This window comes from Pan troglodytes, chromosome 15 (assembly GCF_028858775.2).
Source record: "Pan troglodytes isolate AG18354 chromosome 15, NHGRI_mPanTro3-v2.0_pri, whole genome shotgun sequence".
Taxonomy (NCBI): domain Eukaryota; kingdom Metazoa; phylum Chordata; class Mammalia; order Primates; family Hominidae; genus Pan; species Pan troglodytes.
Window position 1 is genome coordinate 17,656,653 of NC_072413.2, and position 17,485 is coordinate 17,674,137.

Genomic DNA, 17,485 nt, shown 5'->3' on the forward strand with positions numbered 1-17,485 from the left:
CTTCGTCCCCGGAGGCAGGTAAGTCTGTCGGTGGCTCATCACAGAGCACTGTTTTGGAAAGCGTTCCACCCACCTCAGCTTCGTGCTGTGTTTGGGCCACTAGTCAGGGGGAAGGATGCTGAGCGACATGGACTTTAGAGGTGGGGCTCCCGCTGGACGGGATGGCTCTGGGCTCTCGAGCTTACCCCCACCCTTGCCTCCTAACCCCCTTAGAGCGTAGGAATCATTGGGAGCATCTGATAAAAATGCCACGGATTGTGGCTCACCAAAGCAGGGAAGCCGATTTGGAACTTAAACAAGCTCCCAAGCTGTGATCAGTCGAGCTTGGCAAGCACTGTTTTAGAGAGTAGGCTTCCTGCAAGCAGGAGCTGTTTTTGTGTATACCTCACCATGGCATCTTGGTACCTGGCATGGTGCCTGGCACACGGTAGATGATCAGAAAATATCTGTAGAAAGTCTAAATTATTAGGGAGAGTGCAACATAGGAGTTCTTGAGACATTTTCAGGAGCTTCTTGAAATTAATATCTGTCAGATTTGTTTTACAGTATATGATTTTTCTCAGCTCCCAACTTTTGTGATTGTTTTTAATGCCATGTTTTCAGTATGTTCTAGGCAAAAGCAGGGTATATGGTGCTTAGTATACACTATCCACTAGGCCGGGTGCGGTGGCTCACTCCTGTAATCTCAGCACTTTGGGAGGCAGATTGTTGAGCCCAGGGGCTTGAGGCTGTAGTGAGCCAAGGAGTTAGAGACCAGTGTGGGAAACATAGCAAGACTCGTCTCCGCAAAAATTAGCTGGGTGTGGTAGCGTGCACTTGCAGTCCCAGCTACCCTGGAGGCTGAGGGGGGACGATCGCTTGAGCTCGGGAAGTACAAGTTGCAGTGAGCCAAGGTTGTGCCACTGCATTCCAGTCTGGATAATACAGCGAAACCCAGTCTCTTAAATAAGTAAATAAATACATAAATGATTATGTATACTCCAGCTAGGTTAAAATTAATTCTGAATCAAAATTCTAAATTAAAATATGCATATTTCTTTCTCTTCATCATTTGAGAACACTAGGCTTTTAGGATTTCATTCTGTTGGGGCAAGTAAATATCTACATTTTTGACAAAGCAAATGTGAATTACTGTTAATTCAAGAAAGGTGGGAATTTGCTTAAACCTGAGTATTTGTAGTCTGTGATTTTTTAAAAATTTAAATGTAAATTTTCTTTTCTTTTTCTTTTTTTTTGAGATGGAGTCTCACTCTGTCGTCCAGGCTGGAGTGCAGTAGCACAATCTCAGGTCACTACAACCTCCACCTCCCGAATTCAAGCGATTCCCCTGCCTCAGCCTCTGGTGTAGCTGGCATTACAAGTGTGTGCCACCACACCCAGCTAATTTATGTATTTTTAGTAGAGAGGAGGTTTCACTATGTTGCCCAGGCTGGTCCCAAACTCCTTGACCTCAAGTGATCTGCCCACCTTGGCCTCCCAAAGTGCTGGGATTACAGGCGTGAGCCATGGCACCTGGCCTTATTTTTATTTTTTTGAGACAGAATCTAAGTCTGTCGCCCAGGTTGGAGTGCTGTGGCATGATCTCCACTCACTGCAACCTCCACCTCCCAGATTCCAGTGATTCTAATGCCTCAGCTTCCTGAGTAGCTGGGGTTACTAGACCCGGCTAATTTTTGTTGCTTTTTTTTAGTAGAGGCTGGGTTTCCCTATGTTGGCCAGGCTGCTCTGGAACTCCTGGCCTCTAGTGATCCACCTGCCTCGTCCTCCCAAAGTGCTGGAATTACAGGCATGAGCCACTGCCCCCAGCCAATCTTTGTGATATTTTGAAATTGAGGTTTATATTTTGTTCAGAGTCAAAGCTAAAATAGAATTGTTTGAAAATTAATATTTCAGGAACTGTTTTTTAATTAAGTTGAATTTTATTAGTTTCATTTCAGTAGGGTTTTAACTTAAAAAAATAAGATATGTATGTATTTAACTTAAAAAATAATATATAATATATATTATGTATATATATTATATATTATATATATAATATTATATTATGTATATATATTATATATTATATATAATATATATTATGTATATATATTATATATTATATATTATGTATATATATTATATATTATGTATATATATTATATATTATATATTATGTATATATATTATATATTATGTATATATAATATATATAATATATATTATGTATATATAATATATATAATATATATTATGTATATATAATATATAATATATATTATGTATATATAATATATAATATATATTATGTATATATAATATATATAATATATATTATGTATATATAATATATATAATATGTATAATATATATTATGTATATATAATATATAATATATATAATATATATTATGTATATATAATGTATATAATATATATTATGTATATATTATATATAATATATATTATGTATATATATTATATATTTTATATATAATATATATTATGTATATAATTTATATATTATATATAATATATATTATGTATATAATTTATATATATTATATATAATATATAATTAATATATATATTATATAATATATAATCTATATTATATATTATATAATATATAATCTAGATTATATATTATATAATATATAATCTATATTATATATTATATAATATATAATCTATATTATATATTATATAATATATAATCTATATTATATAATATATAATATATAATCTATATTATATAATATATATTATATAATATATTATATAATATATATTATATAATATATTATATAATATATATTATATAATATATTATATATTATATAATCTATATTATATAATATTATAGATTATATATTATATATTATATAATATAGATTATATATTATATATTATATAATGTATATTATATAATATATAATATATTATATATTATATAATGTATATTATATAATATATAATATATAATTAATATATAATATATATTATATAATATATACTGTATATATTATATATAATATATACTGTATATATTATATATAATATATACTGTATATATTATATAATATATACAGTATATATTATATAATATATACAGTATATATTATATAATATATACAGTATATATTATATATAATATATATAATGTATATATTATATATAATATATATAATGTATATATTATATATAATATATATAATGTATATATTATATATAATATATATAAATTATATATATTAAAAAAAAATATATATATATATATATATTTTTTTTTCCTGAGATGGAGTCTTGCTCTGTCACCCAGGCTGGAGTGCACTGGCATGATCTTGGCCTCACTGCAGCCTCCACCCTCACAGCTCAAGCAATTCTCCTGCCTTAGCCTCCCGAGTAGCTGGGACTACAGGTGCCCACCACCACACCCAGCTAATTTTTATATTTTTAGTAGAGATGGGGTTTCACCATGTTGTCCAGGCTGGTTTTGAACTCCTGATCTCAAATGATCTGCCCTCCTTGGCCTCCCAAAGTGCTGGGATTACAGGCGTGAACCACTGTGCCTGGCCTAAAAAATATTTTTAAAGAAAGGATCTAGCTATGTTGCCTCAGCTGGTCTTGAACTCCCAGTCTTGGCCTCAAGTGATCCTTCTGCCTAAGCCTTCTGAATAGCTGGAAGCACAGCTGTGAGCCACCACACATGGCTTTTTTTATTTCTAATAAAAAAATTAATAGAGTGTCTTGTTTCACTGGACAAAATACGCATATATAGGAAGGAAAGACTTTTGGACTTGAGATTGCGCTGAAGAAGAAAAATGGAAAAATTAGGCATTTTAGTCTCTCAGTGTGTTATTTTTGTGGCTTATACAGATATGTCTTTTTAAAGTGTCTTTAAAAAGCTTTATTGAGATAAAAATAGATAAATTCACCTACCATGAAATCAACCCCTTGAGTGCAGAATTTTGTGGTTTATAATATGTTCACAGAATCGCACAAACAAGACAGATATCTAGATACTTTCAAACCATTTTCATCAGTCCACAAGAAATCCCATACCCATTAGCAGGCATCCTTATTCCCTTTTCCCCTAGTGCCTGGCAATAACTAGCCTACTTTCTGTCTCTGAGTTTAGCTCTTCTGGAGGTTTCACAGAATGAAATCTTACTACGTATGGTCTTTCGTGATTGACTTATTTCACTTGGCACAGTGTTTTCAAGGTTTATCCATGCTGTAGCGTATATCAGCACTTCATTCTTTTTTAATGCTGAGTAATCTTTTGAATGGACATACCATATTTTATCAGTTCCTCTGTTGATAGGCACTTGAATTCTTTTTCCAATTTTTGGCTATTATGAACAATGCTGCTATGAACATTTGTGTACAAATTTTAGTGTGGATGTATATTTTCATTTCCCTTGGGTATATCCCTAAGGAATAGACTATCTGGGTCATATGATAATTGTTTAAGACTACAGGCATGTGCCACCACACCTGGCAAATATTTAAAAATTTTTTGTAGATAAAGGGTCCGCTATGTTGCCCAGGCTGATCTTGAACTCCTGGCCTCAAGAGATCCTCTCACCTCAGCCTCCCAGAAAGTGTTGGGATTACAGATGTGAGTCACTGCACCTATAAAAGAGGCTCATACCTCTTTTTACATATTTTTTTTGAGACAGGGTTTCACTCTGTTGCCCAGGCTGGAGTGCAGTGGTGGGATCACAGCTCACTGCAGCCTGGACCTCCCTCCATATGATTCTAGCTGTGGGTGTCTTTCCTGTAGTTTTTATTATGTTGTGGTATGTTTCTTCTGTACCCGTTTCTTTGAGGATTAATAGCATGAAGGATGTTGAATTTCATCAAATGCTTTTTCAGTTTCAGTTGACATGATCATACTGTTTTTGTCATTTATTTGGTTGATATGATGTATCACATTGTATGTTGAGTGACCCTTGCATCCCAGGGATACTTCGCACTTGATCATGATGAATTATCTTTTTAATGTATTACCGAATTTGATTCACTGGTATTTTGTTGAGGATTTTTGCATCAATATTTGAAATACTGGCCTGTAGTTTCCTTCTTTGATGCCTTTGTCTGATTTTGGTATCACAGTAACAATGGTCTCATAGAATAAATTTGGAAGTATTCCTCCTGTTTTTCAAAATACTTTGAGCAGGATTTGTACTAGGTCTTTAAATTGTTTGTTGTGAAGCCATCAGCAGTGAAGACATCAGTTCCTGGGCTTTTCTTTACTGGGAGACTTTTTCTGATGGCTTCAATCTCATTACTTATTACCAATCTGTTTTGGTCTTGGATGTTTTCATTATTCAAACTAAGTAGGTTGTATGCATCTAGGAATTTGCCAATTTCTACTAGGCTTTCCAATTTATTGGCACATAATAGCTAGTTATGATCCTTTGAATTTCTGAAGTATTAGTTGTAATGTCTCCTTTTTTTTATCTGTTGATTTTATTTATTTGAATCTTGTCTCTTTTTTCTTAGTTAGCCTGGTTTGTTTAGCTTTCCAGAAAACCAACTTTTCATTTAATCATGTGTGTTTTTTATTTCAATTTTATTTCTGCTACGATCTTATTTATTTTCTTATTTTCAGTTTAGTTTGTTCTTACTTTACTAGTTCTTTAAGATGTATTGTTTATTTAAAGTTTTTCTTTTGTTTGGATGGTAGGCACTTATAGCTGTAAATCTCTGCCTTTGTACTGCTTTCTGCATAACAAGTTTTGGTATACTGTGTTTTCATTACCCTTTGTTTCATGAAATTTTTGAATTTCTGTCTTAGTATCTTCATTGACCCGCTAGTCATTTATTGAGGAGGGTAGTGTTTAACTTCCATGTGATTGTATTGTTTCCAAAATTACTCGTCTTATTGATACCTAGATTTATTCCTTTGTAGTCAAAGAAGATGGCCATGGAGACAGCAGCATGGTCAGAGTGGTAGGAGCCGGCCATCAGCGAGAGCTGCTCCGTGCCTGGCTGCTGGGTGCTAGATCCTGTGGCCCACTGGCTTGCCTCACTGTGGTTGCTGGTGGCGGTGACAGAGACTGCAGCACGAACAGAGTGGTAGGACAGGGGCTATCCAGGGCTGCACCTTTCGCAGTGTGGGGTGGGTTGGGGGCGCTATCCAGGGTGTCATTGCCTGCATTAGGGGTACTGGTTGGTAGCACTGTACAGGGCTGCACTGCCCATGGCAGGGAGGGTGGGTTATGGGCCTTTCTGGGACTGCAATGCCCATGGAGAAGGACAGATTAGGGCACTATCAGGTATACGCTACTGGCAGCATTGGGGGATGGAGGTGGGGGGAGCTATTGAGGGCAGGACTAGCCGTGGAGGGGGGCGAGTTCAGTGCTATCAGGGGCTGCATGCTGGCAGCAGTCAGCAGAGTTGGCATCCAAGGAAGGAGTGGTTCTCCTCTCCCTGACTCCACACTCCAGAGGGCGACCCACTCTTGGTCATACTGGAGTGCGGCAGGCATGCAGCGTTTGCATGGGAATCCTGAGCATGGCAGAGCCCCCACACCCACCGTGGTTCCTGGGCCTCTGCACTCTGGGTCTGTGCCTCAGAGGCTGCCAGGCACCCCTGGGGACACCACGGGGGACAGGGCCCTGTGCGTGGAGGCGTCCGGAACAGGAATTGGCACCTGGGTGCAGAGGGCTGGCTGGGTCTGAATTTTTCTGCTTCTCCTGCTCCCTGAGGAGTGCAGCCCCAGTGGGCCCAATGGTTCCTGTGGAGTGGGGAGCTGGGTACTGTGGTGTCTCCAGCACCTACCCCAGACCCCAGTTCCCAGCCAGCTTGGGCCAAAAGGAGAGGCTGGACTTTGGAGGGTGGGTGTGAGTGCCTTTGCTGAAACTGGCCCCTGCCACCCAGTGGCCGGCATGACAAGTTGAGGCTCTAACCCTTCCACCACTCACATCTTCCTCTAGGTTTTTCTGGCTTTGCCCGCCCAGCTGCTCCATGCCAGGAGGAGGAGGAGACACCTACAGCCTGCGACGCCATGGCTCGCCTCGCTGCGGGAGGGTGGCATCGACGGAGACTGCAGTGCACCAGAGCGGTAGGAGAGCGGCCGCACTAGGAGGGCAGGCGGCTGCAGCCAGGGTTTGGGGTCAGGCTTACAGCGATGGACGGGCTGCAGCAGTGGCCAGGTGGTAGGAGCCTTCTAGGGAGGGCTGTGCATTGGCAATGGGCCTGGCTTTGCCCTGCCCGTGCCATGGATCTGGCCCTGTACTGCCCTGCCTTGCCCTGTACCTGCCCTACTGTTACCTGGACTGTCTCGGCCCTGTCCTGCTCGGGTCCCATCCTGACCCTGTCTTGGCCCTGTGCTACCCTGTCCCTGCCCTGGTCTTTCCCTGGCACTGGCCCTGCCCTGAACCTGCACTGGCCTGACCTTGGCTCTGGCCCTGGCTCTGGCCCTGCCCCTTGTCCTGACCCTGGTCCTGTCATGGCACTGGCCCTGCCAATGGTCATGGTCCTGCTCCTGTTCTGGCCCTGACCTGGCCTTGGACATGTCCTGGCCCTGCTTTGGCCCATCCCTGCCCTGGCCCCACCATGGGCCTGCCTGTTCTACTCTCTCCTGGCACTGACCTTGCCCTGTCATGGCCCAGTGGTGCCATTGCCCTGCCTTACCCTGCGCTGGTTGTGCCTTGGCCCCGCTTGGTGCTGGCCGTTCCCTGGACCTGCCCTGACCCTGCCTTGGCTTTTGCCCTGCCCTCACTATGGCCTGGCCCTGGCCCTAGCCCTGGTCCTGCCATATCCCTGGCCCTGCCCTTATCCAGGCCCTGCCCCTGCTGCGGCCCTGGCCCTGGCCTGGAACCTGGTCCTGTCAAGGACCTGCCCTGATTCTGCCATGGCCCTGGCCCTGCTCTGCCTTGTTCCTGGCCCTGACCCAGACCCAGACCCTTTCCTGGCTCTGCACTGGCCTTTCCCTGGCCCTGAGCTGGCAGTGGTCTGCCCTTGGTCTTGCCATCACCCTGCCCTGCTGTGCTCTGGATGTGTCATCACCCTGCCCTGACCCTACTCTGCCTTTGACCCTGCCCTGGCCTTACCTTGGCCCTCAGCCTAGTCTTCGCTAGGCCCTGCTCTGGAGCTGGCCCTAGCAGAGACCTGGCCCTGATCCTGGCCCTGGTCTTTGTCCTGCCATAGCCCTGGCCCTGAAGTGAACTTGGAGGTGTCCTGGCCCCGGCGTAACATGGCTCTGCATTGGCCTGTCCCTGCCGTGCCGCTACCATCGCCTTGCCCTGCTCTGCCCTGTCCCAGTACTGACCTGGCCATGCTATTTCCCTGCCCTACCCTGCCTTGGCTGTGCCCTGGCTCGGTTCTGGCCCTGGCCCTGGCCCTGCCCCAGACATGCTCTGACCCTGCCTCAGCCTTGGCACTAGCCTGGCTCTTTCTTGGCATCAGCCCGGCTCTCTCTGTGGACTGGCTCTTGTCCTGTCCTGCACTGGCCATACCATGCCCTGCTCTGCCCTGCCCTGACTCAGCCCTGGCTCAGCCCTGGCCCAGCCTTGGCCTTGGCATTGCCCCTGGTCCTGCCATATTTCTTGCCCTGTCCCTACCCTGGCCTTGGCCCTGACCCTTACCTTGCCCTGGCCCTGCCCTTGCCCTAACGCAGCCCCTGGCCCTGTCATGGCCCTGCCCTGGACCTGTCCTGGCCCTGGCCCTTCCCTGCTTGAGACCTTGCCCTGGTTCTCCCCTGGCCCTGACCCTGAAATGCCTGGCCCTACCCTGGCCTTGCACTACTCTGGCCCTTGCCCTGACTCTGGTCCTGTCACTGGCCTAGCCCCAGCCCTGTTGCTGGTCTTACCATAGCCCAGACCTTGCCTTGGCCCTGCCCTGACACTGTCCTGTACCCTGGCTGTGCCAAGATCCTGCACTGACCGTGTCCTTGTTTTGCTCCTGCCCCAAACCTGGTCCTGCCCAGGCCATGGCCATGGCCCTGGCCCTGGCCCTGCCCTGGCTGTTCCCTGGCCCTGCCCAGGTCTTGGCACTGGCCTGGCCCTGCCCTGCCTTGGCCCTATGATTTCCTGGCCCTGCCTTGCCTGTCCTGGCCCTGCCTTGGCCCTAGCCTGGCTTTGACCCTGCCCTGGCCCTACCTTGGCCTTCACCCTAGCCTTACCTGGGCACTGTGTTGGACCTGGCCATAGCACAGACCAGGTTGTGGCCCTGGCATTGCCATGGCCCTGTCCCAGACCCTAGTCCTGCCAGGTACCTGTCCTGGCCCTGCTCTGGGCCTGGCTTTGTCCCTGGTTCTTAGATGACCCTGGCCCTGCCCCTGCACCTGCCCTTGTCCTTGCCCTGGCACTGGCCTTGGACATGTCCGTGGTCCTAACCCTGGCCCTGCCCTGGAGCTGCCACTGTCTTGGCCCTGCCCTGGCTCTGGCCCTGCCCCAGCCCTGGCCCTGCCCTGGCCCCAGCCATAGACCTGCCCTGGTTGGTCGTGCCCTACCTTAAACCTGTGCTACCCTGGGCCTACTCCACCCTGCCCTGGCCCTGCCCTCCCTTTGGCCCTGCCGTGACCCTGCCTTGGCCCTCACACTGGCCCTAGCACAGACCTTGTCCTATCTGTGGCCTTGGCCTGGCATTGACCCCTGCTCCTGACCCTGGCCCTGCCATGGCCCTGGCCCTGCCAATGACCCTGACAGCCCTGGCCCTGGCCCTGTCTTGGCCCTGGCCCTGGCCCTGGCCCTGAACTGGCCCTGCCCTGACCCTGGCCCTGAAGTGGATTTGCAGGTGTCTTGTCCCTGATTTTACCTGGCCCTGCCATGGCCCTGTCCTTCACCTGGCTCTGTCCTGGTCTTGTGCTGACCCTGACCCAGACCTTGACCCTGCCCCAGCCTTGTCCTAGACCTGGCCATGGCCCTGCCTCTGCCCTGGACCAGCACTGGCACTGGCATGGACCCTGGCCCTGGCCGTTCGCTACTTAAGGCCATACCCTTGCCCAGCCCTGCTCCTGACCCTGTCCTGGCCCTAATTTGGCCTGGCTCTACCCTGGCATGCTATTCTGGCCCTGGCCCTGACCATGTCCCTGTCCCGGCCCTAGCCCCGTTGCTGATCCTGCCATGGCCCTTGTCCTGACATTGCCCTTTCCTGGTCCTGGCCCTGGCCCTGTCCCAGCCCTGCTCATGCCCTGGTCTGAACCCTGGCCCTGCAGTGGACCTGCCTTGGTCCTGCCCAGACCCTGGCTCTGGACCTACCTCTGCTCTGGCCATACCCTTGCCCTGGCCTGGACCCTGGTCCTGGTCCTTGTCCTGCCCCAGCCATGGTCCTGGCCATGCCCTGCCTGTGCCCTGTTCTATCCTGGGCTGGCCCTGCCATGGCCTGGTCTTGCCTTTGCCCTGCCCTAGCCTGCCCTGCTTGTGTCCTAGATCTGCCCTGGCCTTTGCCCCTGTCTTGGTTCTAGCCTTGACGCAGGCCTGGACCTTCCCTGACCTTGCCTCAGCCCTGGCACTACCCTGGCCTTGCCTTGGCATTTGCCCCACTCTCTCTATGGCCTGGCACTGGTCCTGCCCTGCTCTGCTCTTGTTCTGTCCTGGCACAGCCCTGGCCCTGGCCCTGGCCATGGCCCTGCCGTATCACTGGCTCTGGTCCTGCCCTTATGCAGGCCTGACCCTGCCCCTGCCTTGGCTTTGGCCTGGACCTTGGCCATACAGTGACCCTGCCATGACCCTTTCCTATCCCTGGCCTGGAACCTGGCCCTGCCAAGGACTCACCCTGACTCTGTCATGGCCCTGGCCCGTTCCTGGATTTGGATATGTCCTGTCCCTTATTTGCCCCGGCCCTTCCCTGGCTCTGCCATACCCCTTCTCTGGGGCAGGGCCAGGGTCAGGACCAGGGTAGGGCCATGGTAAGGCCTGAAGATGGGAAGGGCCAAGGCAGTGGCAGGACCAGGGAAGGGTCAGGGCCAGGGATGTGGTAGGACTAGGGGCAGAGCCGGTACTAGGGCTGAGCCGGGGCAGAGCAGGAGAGATTACATTAGGCTATTACGTAAAATTTTTATTTTAGATTTTTAAGATAACTATAGTAGTAGTAATAATGTCTATACTATGTTGTTTGTAATAGTAATAATATTTGCAGTAAATAATCACTAACTTTTAACTAATACTATCTTTGCTTCTAGTAGTGTTCTATGAGTATAATTTTATCAATATGTAAATATGTGAGGCATTGATTCTCACAATAATTCTATGTGCTAGGTACTTAAAGCATCCCCATTTTCCAAATGTAGGAAACAGGCATAAAGAAGTTAAATACTTGGCCAGATTACTCCTGTAATCCCAACACTTTGGGAGGCCAAGGCAGGCAGATGGCTTGAGCTCAGGAGTTTGGAACCAGCCTGGGCAACATTGTGAAACCCCATCTCTACTAAAAATGCACAAAAAGAGCTGATTTAAGTTTCTTGTAGGATTCTGGTTATAAAACACTGGTCAAACACACAGGGCATGGATAGGGCAGGGCCAGGGACAAGGTCAGGCCAGGAAGGGGCCAGGGCCAAGGCAGGGCCAGAGCTGGACTTGGAGGTGTCCTGGTCTGATTTGCCCTGCCCCAACGTTGGCCCAGCCCTGCTCTGGCACTTCCTGTCATGCCCTGTCCCTGGCCTGAGCATTGGCCCTGGCCTTGTCCTGCTTCTGGCCCTGCCCCGGAGTTGACCAGGCACTGCCATGGCCCAGTCCTGCATTGCCCTGCCCTCCTCTGCCCTGGTGCTGCCATGGCCCTGCTTGGGCCCTAGCTCTGCCTTGACTCTGGACCTGCCCTGACTCTGCTCAGCCCTGGATCTACCCTGACTCTGCCTTGGTGTTGCCCTCCCATCTCTATGGCCTGGCTCTGCCCCTGCCTTGCACAGGCCATGCTCTGCCCTGCATGTCCCAGCCTGGGCCCAGCCCTTGTCCTACCATATTCCTGACCCCAGCCATACCCTTGTTCTGGCCGTGACCCTGCCATGGCCCTCTCCTGGCCCTTCCTTGGTCCTGCCCTGACCTTCCATGCCCTGGCCTTGCCCTCACCCTGCATTGGCCCTGCACTGGTCCTGCCCTGCCCTGGCACAGCCTTGGCCCCGGCCCTGCCTTCTCCCTGGCCTTGCTCTTGCCCTGCCCTGGCCTGACCCCAGGCCTACCGAGTCCATGAAATGACCCTGGACCTGCCTTGCCATCGTCTGTCCTGGCCCTGTATTGTCCCCTCCATGCTCTGTTCCAGCACTTACCCTGGCCCTGTTGCTAGTCCTGCCACTGCTATGGCCCTGCCCTGTTATTGGCCATGCCCTGTGCTACCCTAGCCCTGCCCTGCCCTGCGTTGGCCTTGGCCCTACCATGGCCTTCTCCTACCCTGGCCTGGCCCTGCACTGGCCTTTTCTACCCTGGCCTTGCCCTTCCCTGGTCTTGCCCTGCCCTGGCCTTGCCCTGCCCTGGCCTTGCCCTGCCCTGGCCTTGGCTTTGCCTTATCCTGGTCCTGGTTCTGCCCTGGCCCTGCCCTTGATCTGGATCCTCTCTGGTTCTGCCTTCTCCCTGGCCCTGCCCTTGCTCTGGCCCTGTCCCTGGCCCAGCCTTGACCCTGGCCCTGGCCCTGGCCCTGGCCCTGACAATCCCCAGGCCCCACACTGGCTATGCTTGGCCTTGGCCCCTCCTTTGGCCCTGCACTGGCCCTGTGCTATCTTAGTCCTACCCTGGCCCTGAACTCGCCCTGGCCCTACCCTCATCCTACACTGGCCCTGCCCTACCCTGACCTTGCCCTGGCCTGGCCCTGCCTTTGGCCTGCCCTGGCTCTGGTTCTGCCCTGGCCTTGCCCTTGCCCTGGACCCTCACTGGCCATGTTTTTTCCATGGTCCTTCTCTGGCCTTGCCCTTGCCCTGTCCCCTTTCTTGTCCTGCCATGTTTCTGGCCCTGCCCTGTCCATGTCCTGGACCTGACTCTGGCCCTGGACCTCCCTGTCCCTGCCCTGCCATACCCTGGCCCGTTCTTGCTCTACACTGACCCTGCCCTGCCTTGGCCCTGTGCTACCCTAGCCCTGCCCTGGCCTTCTGCTGGCCCTGATCCTGCCATGGCCCTGGCCCTGCCCTGGCCCTGGTTCTGCCCTGCTTCTGGCCCTGGCCTTGGTCCTCTCATGTCCCTGGCTATGACCCTGCCCCTGGTTTTTCTCTGGCCATGACCCTGCCCCGGTTCTGTCCTATCCCTGGCCCTGTCTCAGTTCTGTCCTAGCCCTGGCCTTTCACAGTACTTTATGCTTAGTAAGGGCTCCATAGTGTCTGTGAGTTGAATGTTGTGTTCATAGTATCTGCCAAAACAGAAAGAATAAAAACAAAATCTGATGATGAGAAGTTAAAGCTTTGTATATAATATGCCTTGAATTGTAAGTGCTTGTTATTAGTTGTATTACATATAGGTCATGGTTTTGTACACATAACTCCAAACCATTCATACTGTTAAAAGAGTATATGAATATATGAAAGAATGTATAAACATAAGAATGTATGAGTATCTAATGACCTTTCCAAATTAATTTTTATTTTTAGCTCTATTAGATTTTTCTCAGTGTAACAAATGTTTATTCCTATGTAATTAAGGGCGTATTTCCTGTACAGAGTATTCATATTACCTAATTGAAAATTATATAATACAAAAATATAATACTATTTTTAGGCCAGGCATGGTGGCTCATACCTGTAATCCCAACATTTTGAGAGGCCAAGTTTGGAGAATCATTTGAGTCCAGGAGTTGACCAGCCTGGGCAACATAGTGAGACCTTTTCTTTATTAAATAAATAAATAGGTTGGGCACTGTGGCTCATATCTGTAATCCCAGCATTTTGGGTTGCCAAGGCAGGAAGATTGCTTGAGCCCAGGAGTTTGAGACCAGCCTGGGCAGCATAGCAAGACTCCATCTCTACAAATAATAAAATATTAACCAGGTGTGGTGGTGTGCACCTGGGGTCCCAGCTACCCGGGAGGCTAAGGTGGGAGGTTTGCTTGAGGCTGCAGTGAACTGTGAATGCACCACTGCATTGCAGCCTAGGCCGCAGAACAGGACCTTGTCTATAAATAAAGAAATAAGTAAAAACATAAATAAAAATAAGTAAAAAGAAATATAAGTAAATATAAATACATATAAATATAAAAATGAATACATGAAAACAAACAATTTTTAAATTTAACATCACTGAGGGCATCCTATCCATTTCATGATTCCATTACATCATTTCACTTAGATGAAATGATAATATGACTTGAGATGAGATGAAATGATGAAATGATGAGATAAGATGAGATGAAATGATGAGATGACATTTTGAGATGAAATGGTGAGTAGAAATGATGAGATGAAATGATGAGACAGAATGACAAAATTGAAAAGAAATTGAAAGGAGATGAGATGAAATGAGATGAAATGATGAGATGATGGATGAAATGATGAGATGAAACGAGATGAAATGATGAGAAGAAATGATGAGATGAAGTGAAATGAAATAATGAAATGAAATAATGAAATGATATGAAATAATGAAATTGAAATGAGATGAGGAGATGATATGAGATAAAATGATGAGATGAAATGAGATGAACGATGAGATGAAATGATGAGATGAAATGAGATGAAAAATGAGATGAAATAATGAAATGAGACAAAATGAAATGAAATAATGAAAGGAAATTATGAAATGTAATGATGAAATTGAAATGAGATGAGATGAGATGAAATGATGAAGTGAGATGAGATGAAATGAGATGAAATGATGAGATGAAATGAGATGATGAGATGAAATTATGAGATGAAATGAGATGAAATGATGAGATGAAATGAAATGAGATGTAATGAAATGAGATGAAATGAAATGACATAATGAAATTCAATAATGAAATGAGATGAAATGAAATAATGAAATGATGAAATGAAATGATGAAATAATGAAATGGAAATGAAATGGAAATGATGAGATGAGCAGAAATGATGAGATGAAATGATGAGATGAGATGAAATGATGAGATGAGATGAAATGAGATTAAATGATGAGATGAGATGTGATGAAATGAGATGAAATGATGACATGATATGATGACATGAAATCAGATGAAATAATGAGATGAAATGACGAGATGAAATGATGAGATGAAGAGATGAGATGAAATGTGATGAGATTAAATGACAATGAAATGAAATAATGAAATGAAATGATGAAATGGAATAATGAAATGGAAATGAAATGGAAATGATGAGATGAGATGCAATGAGTTGAAATGATGAGATGAAATGAGGTGAAATGATGAAATGATGAGATGAAAAGATGAGATGAGATGTGATGAAATGATGACACGAAATGATGACATAAAATGAGATGAAATAAGATGTAATGATGAAATGAGATGAAATGATGAGATGAGATGAAATGGTGAGATAAAATGATATGAAGTGAGATGATGAGATGAAATGATGAGATGAGATGAGATGATGAGATGAAATGATGAGATGAACTGATGAGATGAAATGAAATAATGAGATGAAATGATGAAATGAAATTGAAATAAAATTGAAATGAGATGAGATGAAATGATAAGATGAAATGATGAAATAAAATGATGAAATGATGAGATGTGATGAGATGAAATGATGAGATGAGATGACATGAAATAATGAAATGAAATAATGAAATTGAAATGAGATGAGAAGATACGAGATGAGATGAAATGATGAAATGATAAGATGAAATGAGTTGATTGAGATGATGAGATGAAATGATGAGATGAAAAGATGAGATGAAATGATGAGATGAAATGAGATGAAATGAAATTAGATGAAATGTAATGAGATGAAATGAAATGACATAATGAAATGAAATAATGAAATGAGGTGAAATTAAATGAGATAATGAAATTAAATTATGAAAAGAAATAATGAAATTGAAATGATGAGATGAGATGAAATGACGAGATGAATGATGAGATGAAATGAGATGAAATGATGACATGCAATGATGAGATGAAATGATGAGATGAGATGAAATGACGAGATGAATGATGAGATGAAATGAGATGAAATGATGAGATGCAATGATGAGATGAAATGATGAGATGAGATGAGATTTATTGATGAGAGGAAATGATGAGATGAAATGAGATGAAATGAATGAGATGAAATGAAATAATGAAAGGAAATTGAATTGAGATGAGATGAGATGAAATGATGAGATAAAATGAAATGAAATAAGAAATGATGAGATGAAATGATGAAATGCTGAGGTGAGATGAGATGAAATGAGATGAAATGATGAGATGAAAGGATGAGATGAAAGGATGAGATGAAATGATGAGATGAGATGAAATGATGAGATGAGGTGAGATGAGATGAAATGAGATGAAATGATGAAATGAGATGAGATGAGAAGAAATGATGAGATGAAATAAGATGAGATGAAATGATGAGATGAGATGAAATGAAGTGAAATGATATGAAATAATGAAATGAAATTGAGATGAGATGAGATGAAATGAGATAAAATGATGAGATGAAATGATGAGAAGAAATGAGATGAAATGATGAGATGAGATGATGAGATGAAATGATGAGATGAGATAAAATGATGAGATGAATTGAGATGAAATGAAATAATGAAATTATGAAATGAGATGAAATGAAAAGAAATGATGAAATGAAATGATATTGAAATGAAATTGAAAGATGAGATGAAATGATGAGATGAAATGATGAAATGTTGAAATGAAATGATGAAATGAAGAGATGTGGTGAGATGAAATGATGAAATGATGAAATGAAATGAGATTAAATGATGAGATGAAAAATGATGAGATGAAATGTTGAGATGAAATGAGATGAGACAAATTGAGATGAGATGAGATGAAATAATGAAACTAGGTGAAATAATGAAATGAGATGAAACGAAATAATGAAATGAAATTGAAATGAGATGAGAAGAAATGAGATGAAATGTTGAAATGAAAGGAGGAAATGAGATGAGGAGATGAAATGATGAGATGAAATGAGATGAAATGATGAGATGAAAAATGATATGAAAAATGAGATGAAAATATGAGATGAAATGAAATGAGATGATATGAAATGACATAATGAAATAAATGAAATTAGATGAAATAGTGAAATGAAATGAAATAATGAAAATGAAATGGAGATGAGATGAGATTTGATGAAATGATGAGATGAAATGATGAGATGATATGATGAGATGGGATGGGATGACATAAAATGATGAGATGAAATGATGAAATGAGATGAAATGATGAAATGATGAGGTAAAGTGATGCACTGTCACGTGTGTGTCTATTCTTTTTCACAAGCAACAAAAATTATAATTCATTATAATATTATTTAACAATATTCTTAAGAGTTGAAGGAAAAATATTATCTACATTATGGGTTACAATCTAAGTATAAATAATACATAAATATATTAAAACTTACAAAGAATATGTTTTGGAATCGAATATACCATGCTTCTGTGATGACAGTTATTTCATGCTGGTTGTCAC

At 44.3% G+C, this 17,485-nt stretch overlaps 1 pseudogene; it reads left to right on the plus strand.

Annotated features, from left to right (window-relative positions):
• The first annotated feature begins 11,824 nt into the window (after window positions 1-11,824).
• LOC112207755 (uncharacterized) lies at window positions 11,825-12,664 on the plus strand (annotated as a pseudogene).
• Window positions 12,665-17,485: the final 4,821 nt, after the last annotated feature.